At 36.1% G+C, this 22348-nt stretch overlaps 1 pseudogene; it reads right to left on the bottom strand.

Moving 5' to 3' along the window:
- Window positions 1–216: 216 nt before the first annotated feature.
- LOC115999939 lies at window positions 217–8281 on the bottom strand (annotated as a pseudogene).
- Between the last annotated feature and the right edge of the window lie 14067 nt (window positions 8282–22348).

Genomic DNA, 22348 nt, shown 5'->3' with positions numbered 1-22348 from the left:
TTATTATGAAAAATGTATTACTTTTTCTCTTATAAGTAACAAAAATTGTATTTTTGATTAGTGTTATATTTGAACATATAAGTATAAGATTTGCACATATAAGTATGACATTTGCATGGTGCTTCGACCCGACCCGACTCGTCTCACGAATAAGGATCCGTGAGACGGTCTCACACAAGTGTGACCCTACCAACATATAGTAAAGAGAGTGCAACTTCAGAGGCTGAAATGCAACAAGGCAGAAGTTCCATCAAGACCCTTTGCATAAAAATGGGCTAAAAACTCCTTAACTGTGGTTTCCCTATACTTGGGTGGATTCTCCTCTGATAGTAGTTCCTTAATCGGTCCATAAAGCCGTGGCAATGGCAACAAGAATGTATTAAAGAAACATGCCACTGATATCCTCGGACCACATTGGCTAGCCAGCACTCTGTGTTCCGAGCTCTTGAACCTTCCATTTGTCACAAGCTGCGGGCCCACCAGAAAAATAAAATACAGCAATTTGTTTGTTTCAAAAAATGAGTCAATAAACTTGTTCAAATTTAAGCTTCAACAAAAATTTAAATAGACAAGTTCAAATTAAACAGTCCTGCTTGCCTTGAGAAGATCTCCAATGTTGACAACTAGAACTCCTGGAGTAGGGGGAACATCAACCCACTGGTTCTGGTGAAGAACTTGAAGCCCACCTATGTGGTCATCTTGTAGCAAAATTGTGAGAAAACCGTTATCAGCATGTTGGCCCATGCTTAAAGTGATGTGTGGTTCTGGACAGGCTGGGTAGTAATGCCCCAAAGTAGCTAGCCCCTTGTTGCACTCAATGTCTTTGAGATAGTTTGGATGTAGGCCTAAAGCTTCTGATAGTAGTTCAAATAAAACACCCCCCAGTTTTTCAACTTCTTTTGAGTATTTGATAACAATGTCCCTGCATATATATATGGTATGGTAATTGGTTTAGAAAAGAAGGGGCTAATATAAATAGAGATACAAAAATCACCTAGCTTGGCGTGGTCGTGCGCTCTCATACCTTAAGAGAAGTCGGGAGTTTGAACCCCTCTCGTATGGAAAACTCAATCTAGCTAACTGCCCCTTAATTGGGCCAGTCTGATGCGAATGGGGATTAGTCTGAGTATGGTATAAGCTTAAACGTGTTTCTTACCATTAGGGCCTACTCAGAACAGTTCGTGGTCTAATTAAAAAAAAATAGAGACACGGAATCTATACATTCCTTCTTCACCTCCGTATCTTGCTCATGGAATCCTCGTACCCCTCGTAGGATTTCCTCCAAAACATTACCTGGGATCCCGTGATTCACCACTTGGAAGAAACCCCATGTTTCAGATGCTTCTCCAACTGCCTCAACTACTTCTCTACGCTTCATCTCATTCCCATGAAGGCCTTGGAGGTCTATGATTGGGATGTTGGCAGTGGAAATATTGGATGAATTTTGGGTTGTTTTTGGATGAATGAAGATTCTTAGGAGTTTGGTTATACCAGCATCAACAAGACCTTTTGTCAACACATACAGTTCAGCACCCTGAATCCAACTCAAATATTAGTTAAGTTTGTTAGCATTAGTTTGTTAGCTTTCTGTTTGCATTCTGTTTCTGTAAACTACCTCACAACAGCTAGCTTGTATATAAGGCTACATCTCCTCTTCTGTAATAGTTTACTTCATTCAATCAAATACACTTTGCCTTTTTTCTCTGTTAACTCCAACATGGTATCAGAGCCATGAGATCATGGCCTGGCGTACACCAATGGTGAACACAACTCGTCCTCAAATGGCAGCAACCAATCCAACAGTAGCTCAAGCAGAAAATGCAGGTTTCGTTCCGGCTCCAGTCTTCACAGCGTATGATCCAAAGGATCGGACTGATCCTCTTCACCTTCACCCCAATGAGAGCCCTTCGTTGCAGCTCGTAACAGTTCCATTGATAGGCATATCCAATTATCATCCATGGGCGAGAGCCATGGAGATGGCACTAAGGTCAAAGAACAAGATGGTTCTAGTTAATGGATCTCTGGCAATTCCTGGCGTAACGGACCCCAAATACTTCTACTGGGATCAATGCAATACCATGGTCCTGTCATGGATTCTTAGGGCTGTCTCCCCCACCATTGGACAAAGTGTGCTCTGGATTAACACTGCCGAGGGCGTATGGAAGGACTTGAAGAAGCGGTTCAGTCAGCAAGATGAGTTTTGCATTGCGAACATCCGATCTGAAATTTATAGAACAAAACAAGGTACATCCTCTGTGAATGACTACTTCACTCAGATTAAATTGTTATGGGATGAATTGTTTGTGTTGAGACCCATACCTGCCTGTGAACGTTCACCTAGATGTGAATGTGGCAGTAAAATTTCTGAGAAGGTTAGGGCACAAATAGAAAGTGACATGTTATCATCCTTTCTTACTGGCCTAAATGATAATCTCAACAATGCTAAGAGACAGATCATGTTAATGAAACCATTACCTGACATTGGAGAGGCTTTTGCTATGATTTCTCAATAAGAAAGGGAAATCAGTGGAGAACCTAGTGTTCTGGATGAAAACTTGACAGGGGCAGGAGTTTTTTTTACAAAACATGAGAACAAGAGATTCTTCCCCAATCAGAAACAAAAACCAGTGTGCAGCTTCTGTGGATACACTGGTCACACTATAGAAAAATGTTACAAAAAGCATGGATACCCCCCAGGTTGGAAGCCAAGACCAAAAGGGATGGGGAGTGTCAATCAGGTTCAGTCTACCCTGCAAGAACTCCCCAGTTCAGAGGCTAATCCTTCCTCTTTCAACCAAGAGGATTACAATAGATTCTTGGAATTCATGCAGCATAATAAAGCCATCAGTTCTCCTCTTCAGGCTGGGCCCCAAGTCAATGCCATAGCTACAAATTTCATTCCAGATGCTAAACTGGAAGGTAAGATTATTGCTTTTAATAATACCTTGACAGAACCAGAACACATATGGATCTTAGACAGTGGTGCTACACATCATATTGTGTGCAGTGTAACCCTGTTAAACAATCCCAGGAAGGTCCATGGAATATCTGTTGATCTGCCTAATGGACACCAAGCCCAAGTATCCCACATTGGGACAGTTCAGTTGACAGCAGACTTGGTTTTATTCAGTGTTCTCTCTGTGCCTATTTTTCACTACAATCTAATATCCTTGGGTGAACTTATAAGAAGATCTAAATGCAACATCCTATTCCATTCTAATCAGTGTGTTATACAGGATCAACTCCATGGGAGGATGATTGGTATGGCTGAATTGAAGAGAGGACTCTATCAGCTTGCTCTACCTGCCTATACTTCTTGTAAACCTACTGTAATAACTGTAAATTTTGGCATGCTAGGTTGGGACATGCCTCTGAAGGCAAAATTAGGATTCTACATTCTATTGATAATGAAATTTGTAATGACAAACCAAACATATGTGATTGTTGTCATTTCTCCAAACAAAGAAGGTTACCTTTTAAGCCTATTTCTAATATTTCAGCTAACTGCTTTGATCTTGTGCATGCTGACATTTGGGGACCATATCAAATTCCCACTATCTATGGTTACAAGTATTTTCTTACATTGGTGGATGATCACAGTAGGGCTACTTGGGTATACCTAATGAGGTGCAAAAGTGAGGTTAAACAGTTGATACAAGCCTTTTGTGAAATAATTAACACTCAGTTTGACAAAAAAATCAAATGTGTGAGGTCTGACAATGGGAAGGAATTTATCTTGAAAGAATTCTATCAATCCAAGGGCATTCTCCATCAAACATCTTGTGTATACACTCCTCAACAAAATAGTATTGTGGAAAGAAAGCATGGCCATATCTTAGCCATTGCAAGGGCCCTTAGAATTCAAGCTCATTTGCCTGAGACCTTCTGGGGTGACTGTATCCTTCATGCAGTCTATATAATTAATAGACTTCCATCAACTGCCCTAGACAACAACATACCTTACCAGCTCCTCTTTGGCAAGGTGCCACAATATCAACATCTCAGAGTGTTTTGTTGTCTAGCCTTTGCTATGATTCCCAGCTGCCAAAGAAGCAAGCTCTCTCCAAGAGCCAGAAAATGCATGTTTTTAGGATTTGCCAATGGGGTGAAGGGGTATAAACTGTATGATCTGCAAACTAAAGAAATATTCCTATCCAGGGATGTTAGCTTTTATGAAAATTCATTTCCATTCCAAAACAATCAAGATGAGTTGAATGATGAAACTAGTTTGGAAACTGATATTGTTTTACCCTCTGGAGGAGTTATTTACTCAAATAATGAGGAGCAGGTGCAAGACACCACCATCAGTCCAGAGAGCCATCAGCAAAATCAAGAAGACACTGATATTCAAACCCAATCAGTGCCATCAGTTCAAGAAGGGGAACCCATTGCAGAATCAGCAATTGAACCCCAGCCAAGGAGATCCACCAGAATCAGGACCATTCCTACTTATCTCAGTGATTATGCTTGTCAGAATACTACTGTTAAGAGAACATCTCCACACAGTATCTCTAATGTTCTATCCTACAACAGTCGATCTCAGAAGTATAGAGCATTTGTTGTTAATGCTCTAGTAGCCAAAGAACCCAAGACATATAATGAAGCAATCAAAGAAGACTGTTGGAGAAAGGCTATGGAAAATGAAATAAGTGCTCTGCAAGCCAACAACACATGGGTACTATCAGACCTCCCTCCTAATAAGGAGCCCATAGGCTGCAAGTGGGTGTATAAAACCAAACTCAAAGCTGATGGCACCATAGAAAGGCACAAAGCTAGGTTGGTTGCAAAAGGATACATACAAACCCCTGGTATAGACTACTTGGACACATTCAGTCCTGTTACAAAGATAACTACCATCAGAATGCTATTGGCAGTAGCTGCAATCAAAGGATGGTCTCTGCACCAACTAGATGTCAACAATGCCTTCCTCCATGGGGATCTAGTTGAAGAGGTTTATATGAAACTCCCTCCTGGTTTCACTCCCCAAAAACCTGGTCAAGTGTGCAGATTAGTTAAGAGCCTATATGGTCTGAACAAGCAAGCAGACATTGGAATGTGAAATTGTCCCAACAGCTGCTGCATATGGGCTTCAGGCAAGCTTCATTTGACTCTTCATTATTTCTTAAAGGAAGAGATGACAGTTTTATTGCTTTGCTTGTGTATGTTGATGATGTTGTGATAACTGTTAGGAACATCATGTAATAGGTTTTGATGATACCAACTGTTAAGTAGAAATCCCCGAGTCTCGACGCATAGGCAAAACGCTGTAAGTTCGACAAGTAAACCAAGAGCGAAAATACAACCGAGTAACTTTGAGCTCAACTCGGAAAATATTTAAGCTTGAGGTAAATTTGTTTGAACATCTTAGAAGTCCCGTGTGTTGTAATCATATAGACAGATCAGAAGAAGGCATGGGACAACACTGGAGGAATAAGGGTCTGCGAGACATCAACTAAGTCTCGAGACATAAGCAGAGTTCGAGAGGTAGGACCTCTCGATACAGTTATCCAGTTCGAGACATAAACAGAGTTCGAGAGATAGACCTCTCGATATTTGAGTTCGAGACATCAAGCAATCAAGATATCAACCTTGGTCTCGATACACTAACAACTCTCCAACAAAGCTGAATGACGGCCTTACTTAAAGTGTGGAGAAGAAGAATATCATGGAGATGGAACAATGAAGAGGTGCCGAACGTGAAGATTTCAAAATGGGCGGAAATGGATGACACGTCAGATTTCCACCACAAACGGTCAAAAGGTGCACCAATGCTGAAGTGATCTGATTCCCTACAAACAAGGAATAATGGGAATATAAAAAGAGTAACTTTTACCAAAAGACAAAAGTGGAGCATGGACTCAAGAAAGTGAACTATGGAATATTCACTACAAGACAAAGAGGTTCAAGTTACAAGATCACCACTCCATGAAATATGCTAAAAATACGCAAGACCCATGATCAGCATGGGAGACAAATTTCAAACGGAATAATTTTCCCTCCAACGGAATTATTCCTCTACTCTCATATATAAGGACGTAAAGACACAGAAGAAAAGGGGGATAGTGAAGAAGTTCGAAATTCTTAAGAAGTGTCTGTCTAAAACGTTCAAGTGCAAGTGCTTAACTTGGAATATCATCCTGATATTCAAAACAGCGAGAAAACACATCTTAGTGTTTCAAGAGAGTTACAAAGCTTAAACTGTTATACATCCAGAAGGTGGCCGAAGCTGCTCTACATCGAAGTTGATTCAACGATAGCTTGTGGTCAGATTGGAGTCTGTTACATACAACTGTGACAACCAAAAACACCTTGCTTTGGATTAAGCAAGAGAGGTGGAGTAACCTGGCAGCTGTCCGAGTGAAAGAAACCTGAGGCTTGACGCGGGCTTGGTGATCAAAGGTCAAGTGCTCGAGAGGTGGAGTAGCTGGAAGCGGGGAGAAAGACCTTGGAGAGGCGAAGTAACCTGGGAGCTGTCTTGTGAAGATCCTGAGGCTTGACGCGGGCTTGGTGATCAAAGGTCAAGTGCTCGAGAGGTGGAGTAACAAGAAGCGGGGCGAAAAACCTGAGGCTTGAGGCGGGCTTCGTGATCAAAGCTCAAGCGCTCGATATTGTACTAAAAAGGGAAGTTTTTAGTGCAATCCTTCCAGGGAGTTTCTGGAAGAAGAGTGGACGTAGGCGGGTTGGCCGAACCACTTAAAAATCTCTCTTGCATTTACTTACTGTTTTTATCTCTCGCTAACCTCTCGATTGCACTGCATATAAACGCACTTCTCGAACTAACTCAAACTCGTGCTAACTAAAAGGGGATAACATTTCCGCTGCGCATAAAACTTTGTCTTCACCTCGTGAGGTATCGAACCTAAACATCCTAAGTTCAATACACACGAGAGGTTGAAAAGATTTGCAAAATCTTATACAAGTCTATTCACCCCCCCCCCTCTAGACTTGTACCCATCCCCTTGGGACCAACAATTGGTATCAGAGCAAGTTCTCTGATCGATATAAACCTTGGGACCAACAATAACAAGCCCTGATTCTGAGCAAGTTCAGCATATCAAAAGGCAATTAGATAATGTCTTTCATATTAAAGACTTAGGGCCTTTAAGGTTCTTTCTTGGATTGGAGATTGCAAGGAACAGTTCAGGCATTTCCTTGACACAAAGAAAATATGCATTAGAGCTTCTTGAAGAAACATATTTCATACACTTCAAGCCAGTTAGAACTCCCATGGTTACTTCAAACAAGTTCAGCAGAGAAACTGGTAATAAACTTGAAGATGTTTCTCAGTACAGAAGGCTAGTAGGAAAGCTTTTGTACCTAACCATTACAAGGCCTGATATCAGTTATGCAACCCAACAACTGTCTCAGTTCTTAGACTACCCCACTGATGTACATATGCAAGCAGCTCATAGAGTCCTAAGGTACATCAAGGCAGCCCCAGGTCAAGGTATCTTCTTCTCAGCAAGCTCCTCTTTACAATTGAAAGGATTCACTGATTCAGATTGGGTTGCTTGCCTAGATACTAGGAGATCTGTCACTGGCTTTTGCATATTTCTTGGCACTTCATTGGTCACTTGGAAGTCCAAAAAGCAGGTTACAATCTCCAGGAGTTCTTCTGAAGCAGAATATAGAGCTTTAGCCTCTACAGCATGTGAGATTCAATGGCTACTGTACATCCTGCAAGATCTAGGGATAGCAGAAAATTCTCCAGCCCTACTCTATTGTGACAACAAGTCTGCTATTGCCATTGCTGAAAATCCTGTTTTCCACGAAAGGACAAAGCACATTGAAATAGACTGTCACTTGGTGAGGGAAAAGCTACAGAAAGGTGTCCTAAAGCTGCTACATGTATCTACCTCTAATCAGCTATGCAGAGATCAGCTTCCATGTTTTTGTTTTCAAGCTGAAATTAATAATATGTATCTTCCAGCTTGCGGGGGGTGTCAACACATACAGTTCAGCACCCTGAATCCAACTCAAATATTAGTTAAGTTTGTTAGCATTAGTTTGTTAACTTTCTGCTTGCATTCTGTTTCTGTAAACTACCTCACAACAGCTAGCTTGTATATAAACCTGCATCTCCTCTTCTGTAATAAGCCTGCATCTCCTCTTGTGTAATAGTTTACTTCAATCAATCAAATACACTTTCCCTCTTTTCTCTGTTAACTGCAACACCTTTCACACCAGCTTTGGTCTCATCAAAGGCTTTCAACTCACTTTGCCTGTCTCCATTATCATGGTGAAATTGGTTCAAATTTGTTTCCATTTTAACACTCGAAGAGATCAGATGTAGTTTGCCCTTGCCCTCATACTCAAGGAGAAACTTCCTTGTAGTATGTAATAATTACTTCCATGGCTATTTATTAGCACAAATTTAAAATAAAAAAGAAATTAAAGCAAAACAAAAACTGTACGTATTCGATGTGGTTAGTTGGTATTATTCTGTAAGGTATCTGGTTCTGAATAAATATATAATTCAATTTTTTTGGTATAATTATTATCATAAAAAAATAAGAATATAAAGTATTATATATATATATATATATATATATATATATATATATATATATATATATATATATNTTATATATATATATATATATATATATATATATATATATATATATATATATATATATATTATTGAAATTTGTTTAAATTATGTTTCCCTTATTGCGTTCACATGATGAGAACACTTTCTACATTTGCGAACACTTTCTACATGAGAACATAAGGACAATTGTAGCCATTCAAATTATAAATTTGGATGGATGAGATGGTTTCAGAAATATTGAGATTAATTAATAGAGAATGAATTAATAAGGGCAAACACAGAATGTGAAAGAGCAATTAAGGGTGTGTTTGGAAAGCATGAAAATGACTTCTGAAAAATATTTTTTGGAAAATGAGTTATTTTTCGGAAATTGGTGTTTGGATGTACTTTGGAAAACGAGTGAGTTTTTGGTTCTTTTTCTAGAAAATGAGTAGAAATGTATAATTATATATTTTTATTATTTTATTTAAAATATAAAAATATATAAACTAATAATATTTATTAGAAATTAGAAATATTTTTTTTTTACAAAAAAAACGTCGCACAAAGCCATTTTCTGTTTCCGGAAAATGACTTCCGAATTTTTTGTCCAAAAGTCATTTTCCGGAAAAATGAGCTCGTTTTCCGTGGTCAACGGAAAATGTTTTCCGTTGACCACATTTTCCAGATGTAGCCAAACACCAAAAGCCCGGAAAATGATTTCCGAAAATCATTTTCCGGGTTACCAAACACACACTAAAATAAGAAAATTATTTGTTTTGGATGAATATGTATATGATTTTAGGATTGTATTTATTTTATTTTTTTTTGGGTAAATGTACAGGGTCTTTCTCTCCGTCCGTTTTAACGGTCCGGGGTCCACCCATGTTCACTCCGAGAGGTACGGGAGCTGGCCCAGGGGGAATCGTCACTTGTGGGAATTGAACCCGGGTTCTCCCGAAATTCCTCCCCACAAAGAGAGCTCACTTGCAACTTGAGCTACCCCATTGGGTTTTTAGGATTGTATTTATGGTAGAATAAGATTCCCTACTTTCATTTATATTCTATTATACTTGTATTATTTATTTATTTATGGGTCATACTTGTGTGGGACCATCTCACGGATAAGGATCCGTCAGACGGTTTGGATCGAGTTGGGCCATATGCAAATACAATACTTAAATGTAATACTAAATTATGAATAAAATGTTGGTTATTTGTAAAGAAAAACGTAATATTTTATACCTTTGAGTACAAATGTAATACTTTTATATTTTGATATAAAAGTGTTACTTTTTTCATTAAAAGTATTATATTTTTTCCTTTATAAGTAATGTTGCACTTGGAAATTAAAGGAAAATATAATAGTTTTAGGTAACACTTGTGTGAGACCGTCTCACAGGTCTTAATCCGTGAGACAGTCCGGATCTTTGATTAATGGGTCAGATCTTTGACTTCATTAATCAAAGATTCGACTCATCTCACACAAATTTTTACCAATACTTTTTTGATGAAAAATGTAATACTTTTACATAAAATGTAATTTTATGTAAAAGTATTACATTTTTCATCAAAAGTATTACATTTTCCAATATAAGTAACAAACATTTTAATCCTGATTTAGTATTACATTTAATTTGCTAGTATAAGTATTNTTATATATATATATATATATATATATATATATATATATATATATATATATATATATATTATTGAAATTTGTTTAAATTATGTTTCCCTTATTGCGTTCACATGATGAGAACACTTTCTACATTTGCGAACACTTTCTACATGAGAACATAAGGACAATTGTAGCCATTCAAATTATAAATTTGGATGGATGAGATGGTTTCAGAAATATTGAGATTAATTAATAGAGAATGAATTAATAAGGGCAAACACAGAATGTGAAAGAGCAATTAAGGGTGTGTTTGGAAAGCATGAAAATGACTTCTGAAAAATATTTTTTGGAAAATGAGTTATTTTTCGGAAATTGGTGTTTGGATGTACTTTGGAAAACGAGTGAGTTTTTGGTTCTTTTTCTAGAAAATGAGTAGAAATGTATAATTATATATTTTTATTATTTTATTTAAAATATAAAAATATATAAACTAATAATATTTATTAGAAATTAGAAATATTTTTTTTTTACAAAAAAAACGTCGCACAAAGCCATTTTCTGTTTCCGGAAAATGACTTCCGAATTTTTTGTCCAAAAGTCATTTTCCGGAAAAATGAGCTCGTTTTCCGTGGTCAACGGAAAATGTTTTCCGTTGACCACATTTTCCAGATGTAGCCAAACACCAAAAGCCCGGAAAATGATTTCCGAAAATCATTTTCCGGGTTACCAAACACACACTAAAATAAGAAAATTATTTGTTTTGGATGAATATGTATATGATTTTAGGATTGTATTTATTTTATTTTTTTTTGGGTAAATGTACAGGGTCTTTCTCTCCGTCCGTTTTAACGGTCCGGGGTCCACCCATGTTCACTCCGAGAGGTACGGGAGCTGGCCCAGGGGGAATCGTCACTTGTGGGAATTGAACCCGGGTTCTCCCGAAATTCCTCCCCACAAAGAGAGCTCACTTGCAACTTGAGCTACCCCATTGGGTTTTTAGGATTGTATTTATGGTAGAATAAGATTCCCTACTTTCATTTATATTCTATTATACTTGTATTATTTATTTATTTATGGGTCATACTTGTGTGGGACCATCTCACGGATAAGGATCCGTCAGACGGTTTGGATCGAGTTGGGCCATATGCAAATACAATACTTAAATGTAATACTAAATTATGAATAAAATGTTGGTTATTTGTAAAGAAAAACGTAATATTTTATACCTTTGAGTACAAATGTAATACTTTTATATTTTGATATAAAAGTGTTACTTTTTTCATTAAAAGTATTATATTTTTTCCTTTATAAGTAATGTTGCACTTGGAAATTAAAGGAAAATATAATAGTTTTAGGTAACACTTGTGTGAGACCGTCTCACAGGTCTTAATCCGTGAGACAGTCCGGATCTTTGATTAATGGGTCAGATCTTTGACTTCATTAATCAAAGATTCGACTCATCTCACACAAATTTTTACCAATACTTTTTTGATGAAAAATGTAATACTTTTACATAAAATGTAATTTTATGTAAAAGTATTACATTTTTCATCAAAAGTATTACATTTTCCAATATAAGTAACAAACATTTTAATCCTGATTTAGTATTACATTTAATTTGCTAGTATAAGTATTACATACATACATACATACATATATATATATATATATATATATATATATATAGAATATTAATCAAATGCGGCATTGCTATTAGGTGCGGTCATGTGGCCTAGCGTGCGTCATTGGATTGTGTTGATCTGACGATGGAAGTTATATATTAGGATTCAGGAAGTTTAATTCGTGTAACTTAAGTGGGGGCTTTATGGTAATTGTAAGTGGGAAGGTAATGTGTAGAGTACATAATGCACCAACAAACGTATTATTGAAACACACCATTCAACGTACTAAAATGCACCAGTTCTTAGATTAAAACACACCATTTAACAACCACACACCAAATGCAACTACTCTCGTAAAATTCACCACTATGTGTATTAAAACACACCATTCTACTTTATAAAATGCACCACTTGACAAATTAAAACACACAATTCCCCACCATACCGAAATACACCACTCAATTCAAATGCACCAACAAAATTAAAACACACCATTCAACGTACGAAAATGCACCAGTTCTCAGATTATAACACACCACTTAACGACCACACACCAAATGCAACTACTCTCGTAAATTCACCATGTGTATTAAAATTTAAAACACACGATTCTACGTTATAAAATGCACCACTAGACAAATTAAAACACACCATTCCCCACCATACAGAAATACACCACTCAAATTCAAATGCACCAACAAAATTAAAACACACCATTATACGTTATAAAATGCACCAGTTCTCAAATTAAAACACACCACTTGACCATCACACACCAAATACACATACTATTGCGAATTTCACCAATATTATCTCAAATATGAACCAGATTAATGTTGATAATGCACAGACTATTGCGAATTACTCCATTCTTGTTCCTCTGTTGGATTCGACCTGTGCGTTTTGTTCGGAACGGAGCGCTCGTTGCTGGTGATGGAGTCCCTTCTACGCTCGTCAGGTGTTTGTTGCTCAGTGCTCGTCAACTTCAAGTCTGATCTCCATCGTCGTCTGATCTGGTTTTGAAATTGTAGTGAACTGTCAACATTATCCTTCTCGTTCGCGTAGCTAAAGATGAAGCGTCTGTATTGTTTGGATTAATATGAAGCCTTAGATCATGGGATCTAATGGTGTAGATCAGGCCACACAGCCGCACGGGGGAGACAGGCCGCATCTGATGGGGCCTCTATATATATATATATACGATTAGGATCAAGTGCGAAAGCATCTTGAACATCGAACAAAAATGCAGATAAACATGACTAATGACTATTTTAAAAGAAATCTTATACGAAATGTGCACTTGAAAGCACATAACCATGCACTTGGAGGTACAAAGTATGCACTTAAAAGCTAAAACTCTGCACTGGAAGCCATAAAAATGTGCAATCGAAGCAATTTATGGTACAGAGAAAAGGTAAGTTATTCAACTTAAGTGTTATTGAAGCAATAATTATCCATTGATAGGGATAAAAACCGTCTACATATCCCGAGCTCCCGGGCTGTGTGCCCAGTTAGGGGTTGACCAGACCTTCCGGGCTCCTCCTCCCGACCTACCAGGCCGGGCATCCTTGCGCTCCGGGCTGTAGTAAGGGCCTTTGCGGAGGTTCGAACCAGGGACCCCGCACCCGCGCACCTATCCGCTGCCATGTTGGACCGACAGAGTGACCGGTGCATGACCGCCACGCGTCCTACATGCCGCCAGACCGGAAATCTTACTAGAGCCACTATAAAAGGCGCATTTAATGCAGTAGTGTGGACTTTTGGCTATTTCTTCTAATACCGTAGCTAAAGAGACCGGGAACCTCTGACCCACTGTCATGTAGCTCGGTCTTGCTTAGGGTATTCTTCCTTGTACCCGACCCAGTATAAATACAAGTACTTTGCTCCGTATTTTGCTATATCACCCATACAAATTGTTTGTAAATCTTACAACTAAATTTTAATTAGATAGCTAGTTATACATTGTTGAAAAATAACTTAGGTTCCAAAGGGTCCAAAATGTGAAGAATAACTTAGGTTAAAAATAGGGTTTAATCTCATCCATTAATCCATTCCAGATTAAGGGTCCAAAATGAAGACAATTAAATAACAAACATTTTGGCATTATGGTAATTTTGTATAAGTAAGTCAGATGGTCTTTGTTTGCTAGTGCAAATTTTTCTTTCTTCGAGTGCATGTTTTCCTTTCTTCAAGTGCATATGTTTTGTCTCAGTAAATAGTTTTCTTTTAAGTGCACATTTTTGTGCTTCTTCGAGTGCATGTTTTCCTTTCTTCAAGTGCATATGTTTTGTCTCAGTAAATAGTTTTCTTTTAAGTGCACATTTTTGTGCCTTTGAGTGCACATTTTTGTGCCTTTGAGTGCACATTTCTGTGCCTTCAAATACACATCTTTGTATTTTCAAGTGCACAATTATGGTCAATTAATGCTTATTATCTCTTTTCCCTTCCTTTCAATAACGTATAACTTAATTTCTAATGAAATTTGTGAGATTTACAAACGATTTGTAAGTGTAATTGCTTCAATAACCACTGGAGTTGAATAACTTTGATCACCTTTTTTGTACCATAATTGTTTCAATTGCACATCTTTGTAGATTCGAGTGCACATTTTATATATAAAAAAAATTTAAAAAGCCATTGATCATATTTATTCGCACTTTCGCACAGAAGCTTCCATTCACACCTGATTGTGATTATATATATATATGTATATAGGGATGCACTCCCATGCGAACTGCCGCCCATGTAAGAAATGAGAACGCTTCACAGCCGTCCACGTGTCTAGATCAACGAATCAGATGCAATTTTAAAAAAATGACGCGGTGGCATTTTCGTAAATAACCGGAACTTTAATTGGTGCACCTAGTTTTACTTACAAGTGCACCTATTTTCGCACCTATTTTCACTTACAAGTGCAAGTAATTTACCTTATTAATATTCATGCACCTATTTTCGCAAATACTTTCACTTACAAATGCAAGTAATTTACCTTGTTAATATTCATGCACTTGGGTGCGACCTAGGTGCACCTAGTTATAACATAGGTTGCACCTAGTTATAACATTAGGTGCACTTAGTATTGATGCTCAATGTACAATTCACTTGCACCTGTAATACATTTTACTTGCATCTACAATACATTTTACTTGTACTTGTGCAAGTAATTTACTTTGTTAACATTCATGCACCTAGTTATAGCATTAGGTGCACCTAGTTATGACATTAGGTGCACTTAGTATTGATGATCATCGTACAATTTACTTGCACTTGTAATACATTTTACTTGCACGTGTGCACCTATTTTCACTTGCAGGTGCAAGTAATTTACCTTGTTAACATTTATGCACCTGGGTGCACCTATGTGCACCTAGTTATAACATGACGTGCACCTAGTTATAACGTTAGGTGCAACTACATTCCGGACACGTGGCGCACTGTGGTTCGTCCGCATTACTACATTCCGGACACGTGGCGCACTGTGGTTCGTCCGCATTTCTCTCCTGGGCGGCCAATACGCATTTGAACGCGATATATATATATATATATATAATATGCATATTTTACTCGTGANTTGTAATACATTTTACTTGCACGTGTGCACCTATTTTCACTTGCAGGTGCAAGTAATTTACCTTGTTAACATTTATGCACCTGGGTGCACCTATGTGCACCTAGTTATAACATGACGTGCACCTAGTTATAACGTTAGGTGCAACTACATTCCGGACACGTGGCGCACTGTGGTTCGTCCGCATTTCTCTCCTGGGCGGCCAATACGCATTTGAACGCGATATATATATATATATATATATAATATGCATATTTTACTCGTGAATATATATATATATATATATAATATGCATATTTTACTCGTGAACAGTGGTTTCGTATAAATTATGGTTGTTGGCTTTGTGATTGAGTTCAAGTTAGGTACTGTTTGTCTATGCATGTAGTTTTAAATGATATAACTCAAATGATGATAAAATGCATATTTTACTCGTGAACAGTGGTTTCGTATAAATTATGGTCGTTAGCTTTATGATTGAGTTCAAGTTAGGTACTGTTTGTCTATGCATGTATTTTTAAATGATATAATTTAAATAATGTTTTGAGCAACAAACAAAACATAATGAATAGTTGCCAACATGGGAGATTTTGGATAAGATCTTACATACTAAATACAACTTCAATGACAAAAAAAAAAAATTTAAAAATAAAAAAATTGTAAAATTACATAAACAAATAGCAAACTATTATAGTTTCACAATTATATTGATAATTTGTTTAAAATTTTATATCAATTTAATATAATGTATTCCTATAGCATGTCAAGTAATTGAAGTCATTACCAATCATATTCAATACTCCAAAATTTACATTTCAAATAATAATCTATAGCTACTGAATAAATTATTTCATTTGTTAAAATTCAATAAAATAAAAGAGATTTTTCTTTTTTTTTTTTTTTTTTTTTTTTTTTGGTTTTAACCCCCAAAAGTAGACATGAACTAAAAATTTTGTATCACCAACACCATATATAAAAATTATGGAATTACACAATACCAATTAGAAAATAATTAAATTTCAACACAACGCATTAAAAAAAAAACTTTTAATGAATATTTATGATTGCTAAATTTGTTGACATAACTAAAAATATAAGAGCAAAATATAAGAAAACTATTATATGCTTTCGAGTCATGCATGATAGGGAGCCATGGTTAACAATTACAAACACCATCAGCTCATGAAAATGTTATTATTTAGATTTCCTTGATTCTATCTATCTCAGACCAATGGAAAGTTTCAATACAACTTCTCTAGAATAATTGTGAATACTTTTTCAATAAAGTATTGATAGAATTGAATTAGTGTTGATGAGAACTGAATGAATTTTATTGAATAAGATTGATCCAAAGATACAGATTACATGGATATATATAATGAGAGAATTCTAGGGAGACTAGAATAGGGAATCACTAGAATAGGGAGTCAGACTCAAATACATAGAGTCCTAATACTTCCCATCAAGCACAGGGGTAAGCTAGTAACATGTACCTTGTCTCTAAAAAAAAGAAAATCTATGACCAGGTAGAACTTTTGTAAAGATATCAGCAAGTTGATCTTTGGTTGAAATAAAGTTGACTTGAATATCTCCAAAAGCAACTCGGTCGCTAACAAAGTAAAAAAAATAAAAATAAAAATAAAAAATTAACCTTCGATTTTTCAGTCGATTTTAGTTTTCTCTTGAAAAACCGATAACCAACCGAAAAACCAAAATAAACAAACTTTTTTTTCTTCCTTAATAACCGAAATATTCGGACGGTTCGAATTTCGGTCGTTGGTTTTCGATCGGTCTAGTTTTTTTGCTCACCCCTACATGCATCAATGTAACTTGGTTGCTGCTTTATATATACTATTTTAGTCAAATTTTCATTTAGAAAAGCATTTTGGACATCAAGTTGCGATAGCCCAATCAGAGAAAATAGCTAAAGACAATAATAATCTGACAATAGTGGGTTTGACCATAGGGCTGAATGTATCAAAGAAGTCCTGCCCTGGAACCTGATTAAAACATTTTGCTTCTAACCTGACCTTATGTCTCTTAATTGTACCATTAGCCTTTTGTTTTGTGCGAAATACACATTTGTATCCAATGACATTCATATAAGATCTAGAAGGAACAAGACAGCATGTTTAATTTTGAAGAAGAACATTGAATTCTTGATCCATTGCCTCACGCCATTCGGTGTGCTTAACTGCTCGAGTGTAACAAGTGGGTTCAGTAGGACAAACCTCAGCAGTTAGAGCTGTAGGAGGAAGCCTGAGACTGGCTCCGAGTAGTCATGGCGTGAGCGCGAGTTAATGGCCGAGCAGATTAGCCACGTGAGTGGCCACATGGGTGAGGAGTAGCTATAGGAGGTACGTATGGTGATGGTGTGACAGGAATGTTAGACTGCATCACATATTCAACCCATAGTGTATCGCAAGTGTCCGGCAAGAATGTTAGACTCCTAAGGAACAAACGCCTTGTAGACGCGTCTGATCTGTTTATAGACAGACGCAAATTGCAGTTTTTGTCGTACTTATAAAAATAAAAGAAGGAAAGTACAATGAAAATGCAACCAGTTATACTAACACAATTTCAATGTCAGTTAATAGTAAGCTTGGTAGAGCTTATTTAGAAACTTATAGCCTATTTTATACTACTAATAAACTATATGTTATGTTTTGTGAAAAAAAGATAACTTGAAATAAGAGTTTATTTTGAAACACTAATCCAATTACGAAAATTAGCATTAAAGAAGTAAATCCTAACTGCCAAAGGCCTTGTGATCAAGCGGCATACCTGTGGCCCTCCTAAGTGAGAGATCACAGGTTTGATCCCAAGTGGGGGCGTTGGCTCTTTGTGCTTCAATAGGTTGAGAATATACTACATTATAATAGAGTCAATAGTATTCAAAAAAAAAAGTAAATCCTAACTTTTTCTCTTTTTTTTTTTCTTCATTTGTATCCTTGTTTAAACTAGAACTATCGAAATGGGTTGGGCCCGTTTAACCCGGGATGGGTGGTGGGTCATATGGGTTGGCCCATGTCCGTATAACCCACTTCCCACACCACCTAAATTTATTTAAATATATATTTTGTGTAATTAAGGCTTGAATTAGTGTTAAAAATTAATATTCCTAGATTTAAACCCCTAACCACCTTTCAATTAGCCCAACAACATTGAAACCAACCATGCTAATAATGATACCATGCTAATTAATGATACTTTGTGAACTTTTTTATATACCTATTTATTTATTTATTTATTTATTTAAGGCATTCACAAAATGCATATACATACAAACATGTAATATATATATATATATATATATATATATATATATATATATATATATATATATATGTAACTTAATCATATTATGTTTATTACAAGTATTAATTAATATATAATTGTAACTTATAATACGATTATTTATTACCTAAACTATATAAAGTTATGAACATTGTATAAACTTTGTAACTAAATAATATTATAATTATAAAATGAAAACATTACATATAAACTATATTTTTGCTAAATATAAATTAAATAAATTATAATTACAATTTAATTACCTAAACATAAATTAAAATCTAATTATCTAAATAGACATTATATATAATTACACATAAAGTTTGTTCAGAGTTTAATGTGTATAGTTGGTAGTGGTTCTAGTTCTTAACAAAAAATATGATGAGGCTCGGTCACTCACTTATGCTGAGTTCCCTAGTAAGTTTGTTTGGAGACAAGATCTCCGTGAATGACATCCGAGGAAAAGAGGCTACTCCATAGGAGGATTGTTCTATGTTCTGCCAGGGTGTGGAGAGTTATACTATCTTATATGTCTTTTAAATTTGGTACGCGGACCTTTTAGCCATGAAGATATTTGCACTATTGCAGGAGTCATTCATAATTCGTTTAGGGATGCGTGTTATGAATATGGATTATTAGATGATGACAAGGAGTACATTGACGGCATTATTGATTCGAGTTACTGGGCATCCGCGTATGCTTTGCGAAGGTTATTTGTTACGCTTCTCACTTCAAGTTCACTTAGTAAGCCAGAAGTAGTTTGGAATGCCGTTTGGGAATTTCTTGCCGAGGATGCACAGGTTCAATGTCGACGTGTCTTGCAAAATCCAAGTATATCGAGCTTCAATCTATTTATTTGACTTTGTTATTTGCTTTTCATTATTTATAAATAAACTAATTTGTTATTTGTTTTTGTTTCTTTTATTTTTTTGCCTTTTAAGAGTTGATGTTATTGGATTCAGATAAAAAACAGTTTCCTCTGATGGAGTTAGAGAATTTGCTATCTTCGTGGGGAAAAAGCCTGAAAGACTTTCCTGAAATGCCAATTCCAGACGAAAGTAGCATGGGTTTGAGTGAAAACATGTTGATAGCCGAAGAGTTGGCGTAAGACAAGGAATCTTTGAAGACAGAGCATGAAACATTGGTAACACAATTGACCGATGAACAAAAGAATGTTTACAACTTTGTGATGAATGATATTGATTCAAATGGAGGTGGATTATTCTTTGTGTATGGTTACGGAGGAACAGACAAGACATTCGTGTGGAGAACGTTATCATCAAAGATAAGGAACCGCGGCGATATTGTTCTAAATGTTGTTTCCAGTGGAATAGCATCTTTGTTGTTGCCGGGAGGCAGAACGGCGCATTCCAGATTTGCTATACCACTTTCTTTGAACGAAGATTCCACATACAATATATCGCAAGGTAGTGACCTTGCTGAGCTTATAATAAGGAGCAAATTGATAATATGGGATGAAGCACCGATGACGCACAAATACTGTTTCGAGGCTTTAGACAAAACCATGAGGGACATATTGAGGTTTGCCATACCGGGTAGTGCTGAAAAGACTTTTGGTGGAAAGACAGTAGTTTTGGGCGACGATTTTAGACAGATCCTACCTGTTATTCCAAAAGCAACAAGACCAGAGGTTGTCGGAGCAACTATTAATTCTTCATACCTGTGGACAAATTGCAAGGTATTAAGGCTGACCAAGAAGTTGAGACTACGGACCTTAGCTTCAGAGGAAGATAGACATACAGTTGATTGGTTTTCAAAATGGATTGCAGACATTGGAGATGGGATTGCAGGGGTTGTAAACAATGGTTCATTTGATATCGATATTCCGGCAAGGTTTTTGTTGAAGTGTGGACGCCATCCCATAGCAACTATAGTTGAGAGCACATTCCCAAACTCGAGATATGACATGCTTGATGAGTCGCAGCTAGAAGGCCAAGCGATCCTCTCGCCGACTTTAGATGTCGTTGATCAAATTAATTAGTATATGTGTGACATGAATACTGCAGAAGGACGAACATATTTAAGTTGTGACTCTTTGTGTAAGGCAGAATCAGACGGTGAAAATCTATCAGAAGTGCACACTCCTGAATTCTTAAATAGTTTGAGATTGTCGGGTCTTCCTAATCATTCATTAACATTAAAGGTCGGTGCACCTGTTATGTTATTGCGGAACATAGACCACTCTCTTGGTCTTTGTAACGGAACGCGGCTCATCATCACAAGATTGGCATATCACATTGTCGAAGTAAGAATAGTTAATGAGACACATGAAGGGACCAAAGTTCTTATCCCCCGAATGTCTCTTAGTCCTTCTGATACGAGATTGCCCTTCAAGTTCCAACGTAAACGATTCCCGTTGATGCTTGCATATGCCATGACTATAAACAAAAGCCAAGGCCAAACACTAACTCATGTTGGGTTATTGCTAAAAAAACCGATCTTTAGTCACGGTCAATTGTATGTGGCTTTCTCCCGAGTCAGTCATCCTAATGGCCTGAAGGTGTTAGCGGTAGACGAGGATGGACAAGATTGTGTTGTGACTTCCAATGTCGTCTACAAAGAGGTTTTCAATAATGTGTAAATATAATCGATGATATTATGTTTTTTTTTTCAAAATGATAAAGTTGCTATATATCTAGACAAAAAATATATCATCCATACAAATGAATTAGGATAGCAATTCATTACTATAACTAAGTTGCCAGAGAACGAGCACATTGGCCCAATTTCTAAAAATTCCTAACAATGATATATAAAATCTCTAAAGTTACAACACCGCATGCCTACATCTACACATTAGCTGTTAATTTGAGCAATTATTTACTCGAATTCAAGCAATGGTAACATCAACAAATATAAATGACCCAACTCATATCTTCACTCGCACTATATAATATTTGATGTTATAATTTAAATAATTGTATATCCATTCAAATATTCTTAATATATTATAACAAACCCATTCCGTGCATCGCACGGGTGAAAATACTAGTTATATATAATTACACATAAAGTTTGTTCAGAGTTTAATGTATATAGTTGGTAGTGGTTCTACTTCTTAACAAGAAGGTTGTCGGTTTGAACCTTGGATTATGCAAATAATTATAAATATTTTAAAATAAATGATTAAATAATAAAAAATTGACTGGTGAGCTTGTCCGTTTTAACAGCTCTAGTTTAAACAAAAAGAAAATACCAAATACCTCTCTTAATTAAAACTCATCACCACTCTATTTATTTATTTTCTCATTTTCAACGCCATTTTTCTTTCTTTTTTTTTTCTTTTTTTTTTTCTTCTTTTTTTTCATTATTCGCATTTCCTTCCAACAATAATGAATAATATATTTTTAACATAAAATTTTTAATTGACTTAATCTTTCATATCCTTCTTTATTTTATTTTATTTTTTCTTTTCTATGACTTTTATGTCTCTTTCATTATATTATTAGTTTTTCACGCGAATTGCATAATAAGATAATGCCCAATGTTTATTTTTAAATAAGTACTTCAGAGTATATTAATGCAAGATTATATAAGAGATGTTCATGCATATGTAATTGAATGTTGAATTTGTTTATTTAAATCGGTAATTCAAAGTATATTAATACAATATAATATATGAGAGAGATTGGTTATAATTGTCATTAAAATAAATATTTGCAATTCTGTAAAAACACTAGTATAAA

The sequence above is a fragment of the Ipomoea triloba genome, chromosome 1 (assembly GCF_003576645.1).
Source record: "Ipomoea triloba cultivar NCNSP0323 chromosome 1, ASM357664v1".
NCBI lineage: Eukaryota > Viridiplantae > Streptophyta > Magnoliopsida > Solanales > Convolvulaceae > Ipomoea > Ipomoea triloba.
This window is presented reverse-complemented; position numbering and strand designations above follow the sequence as displayed.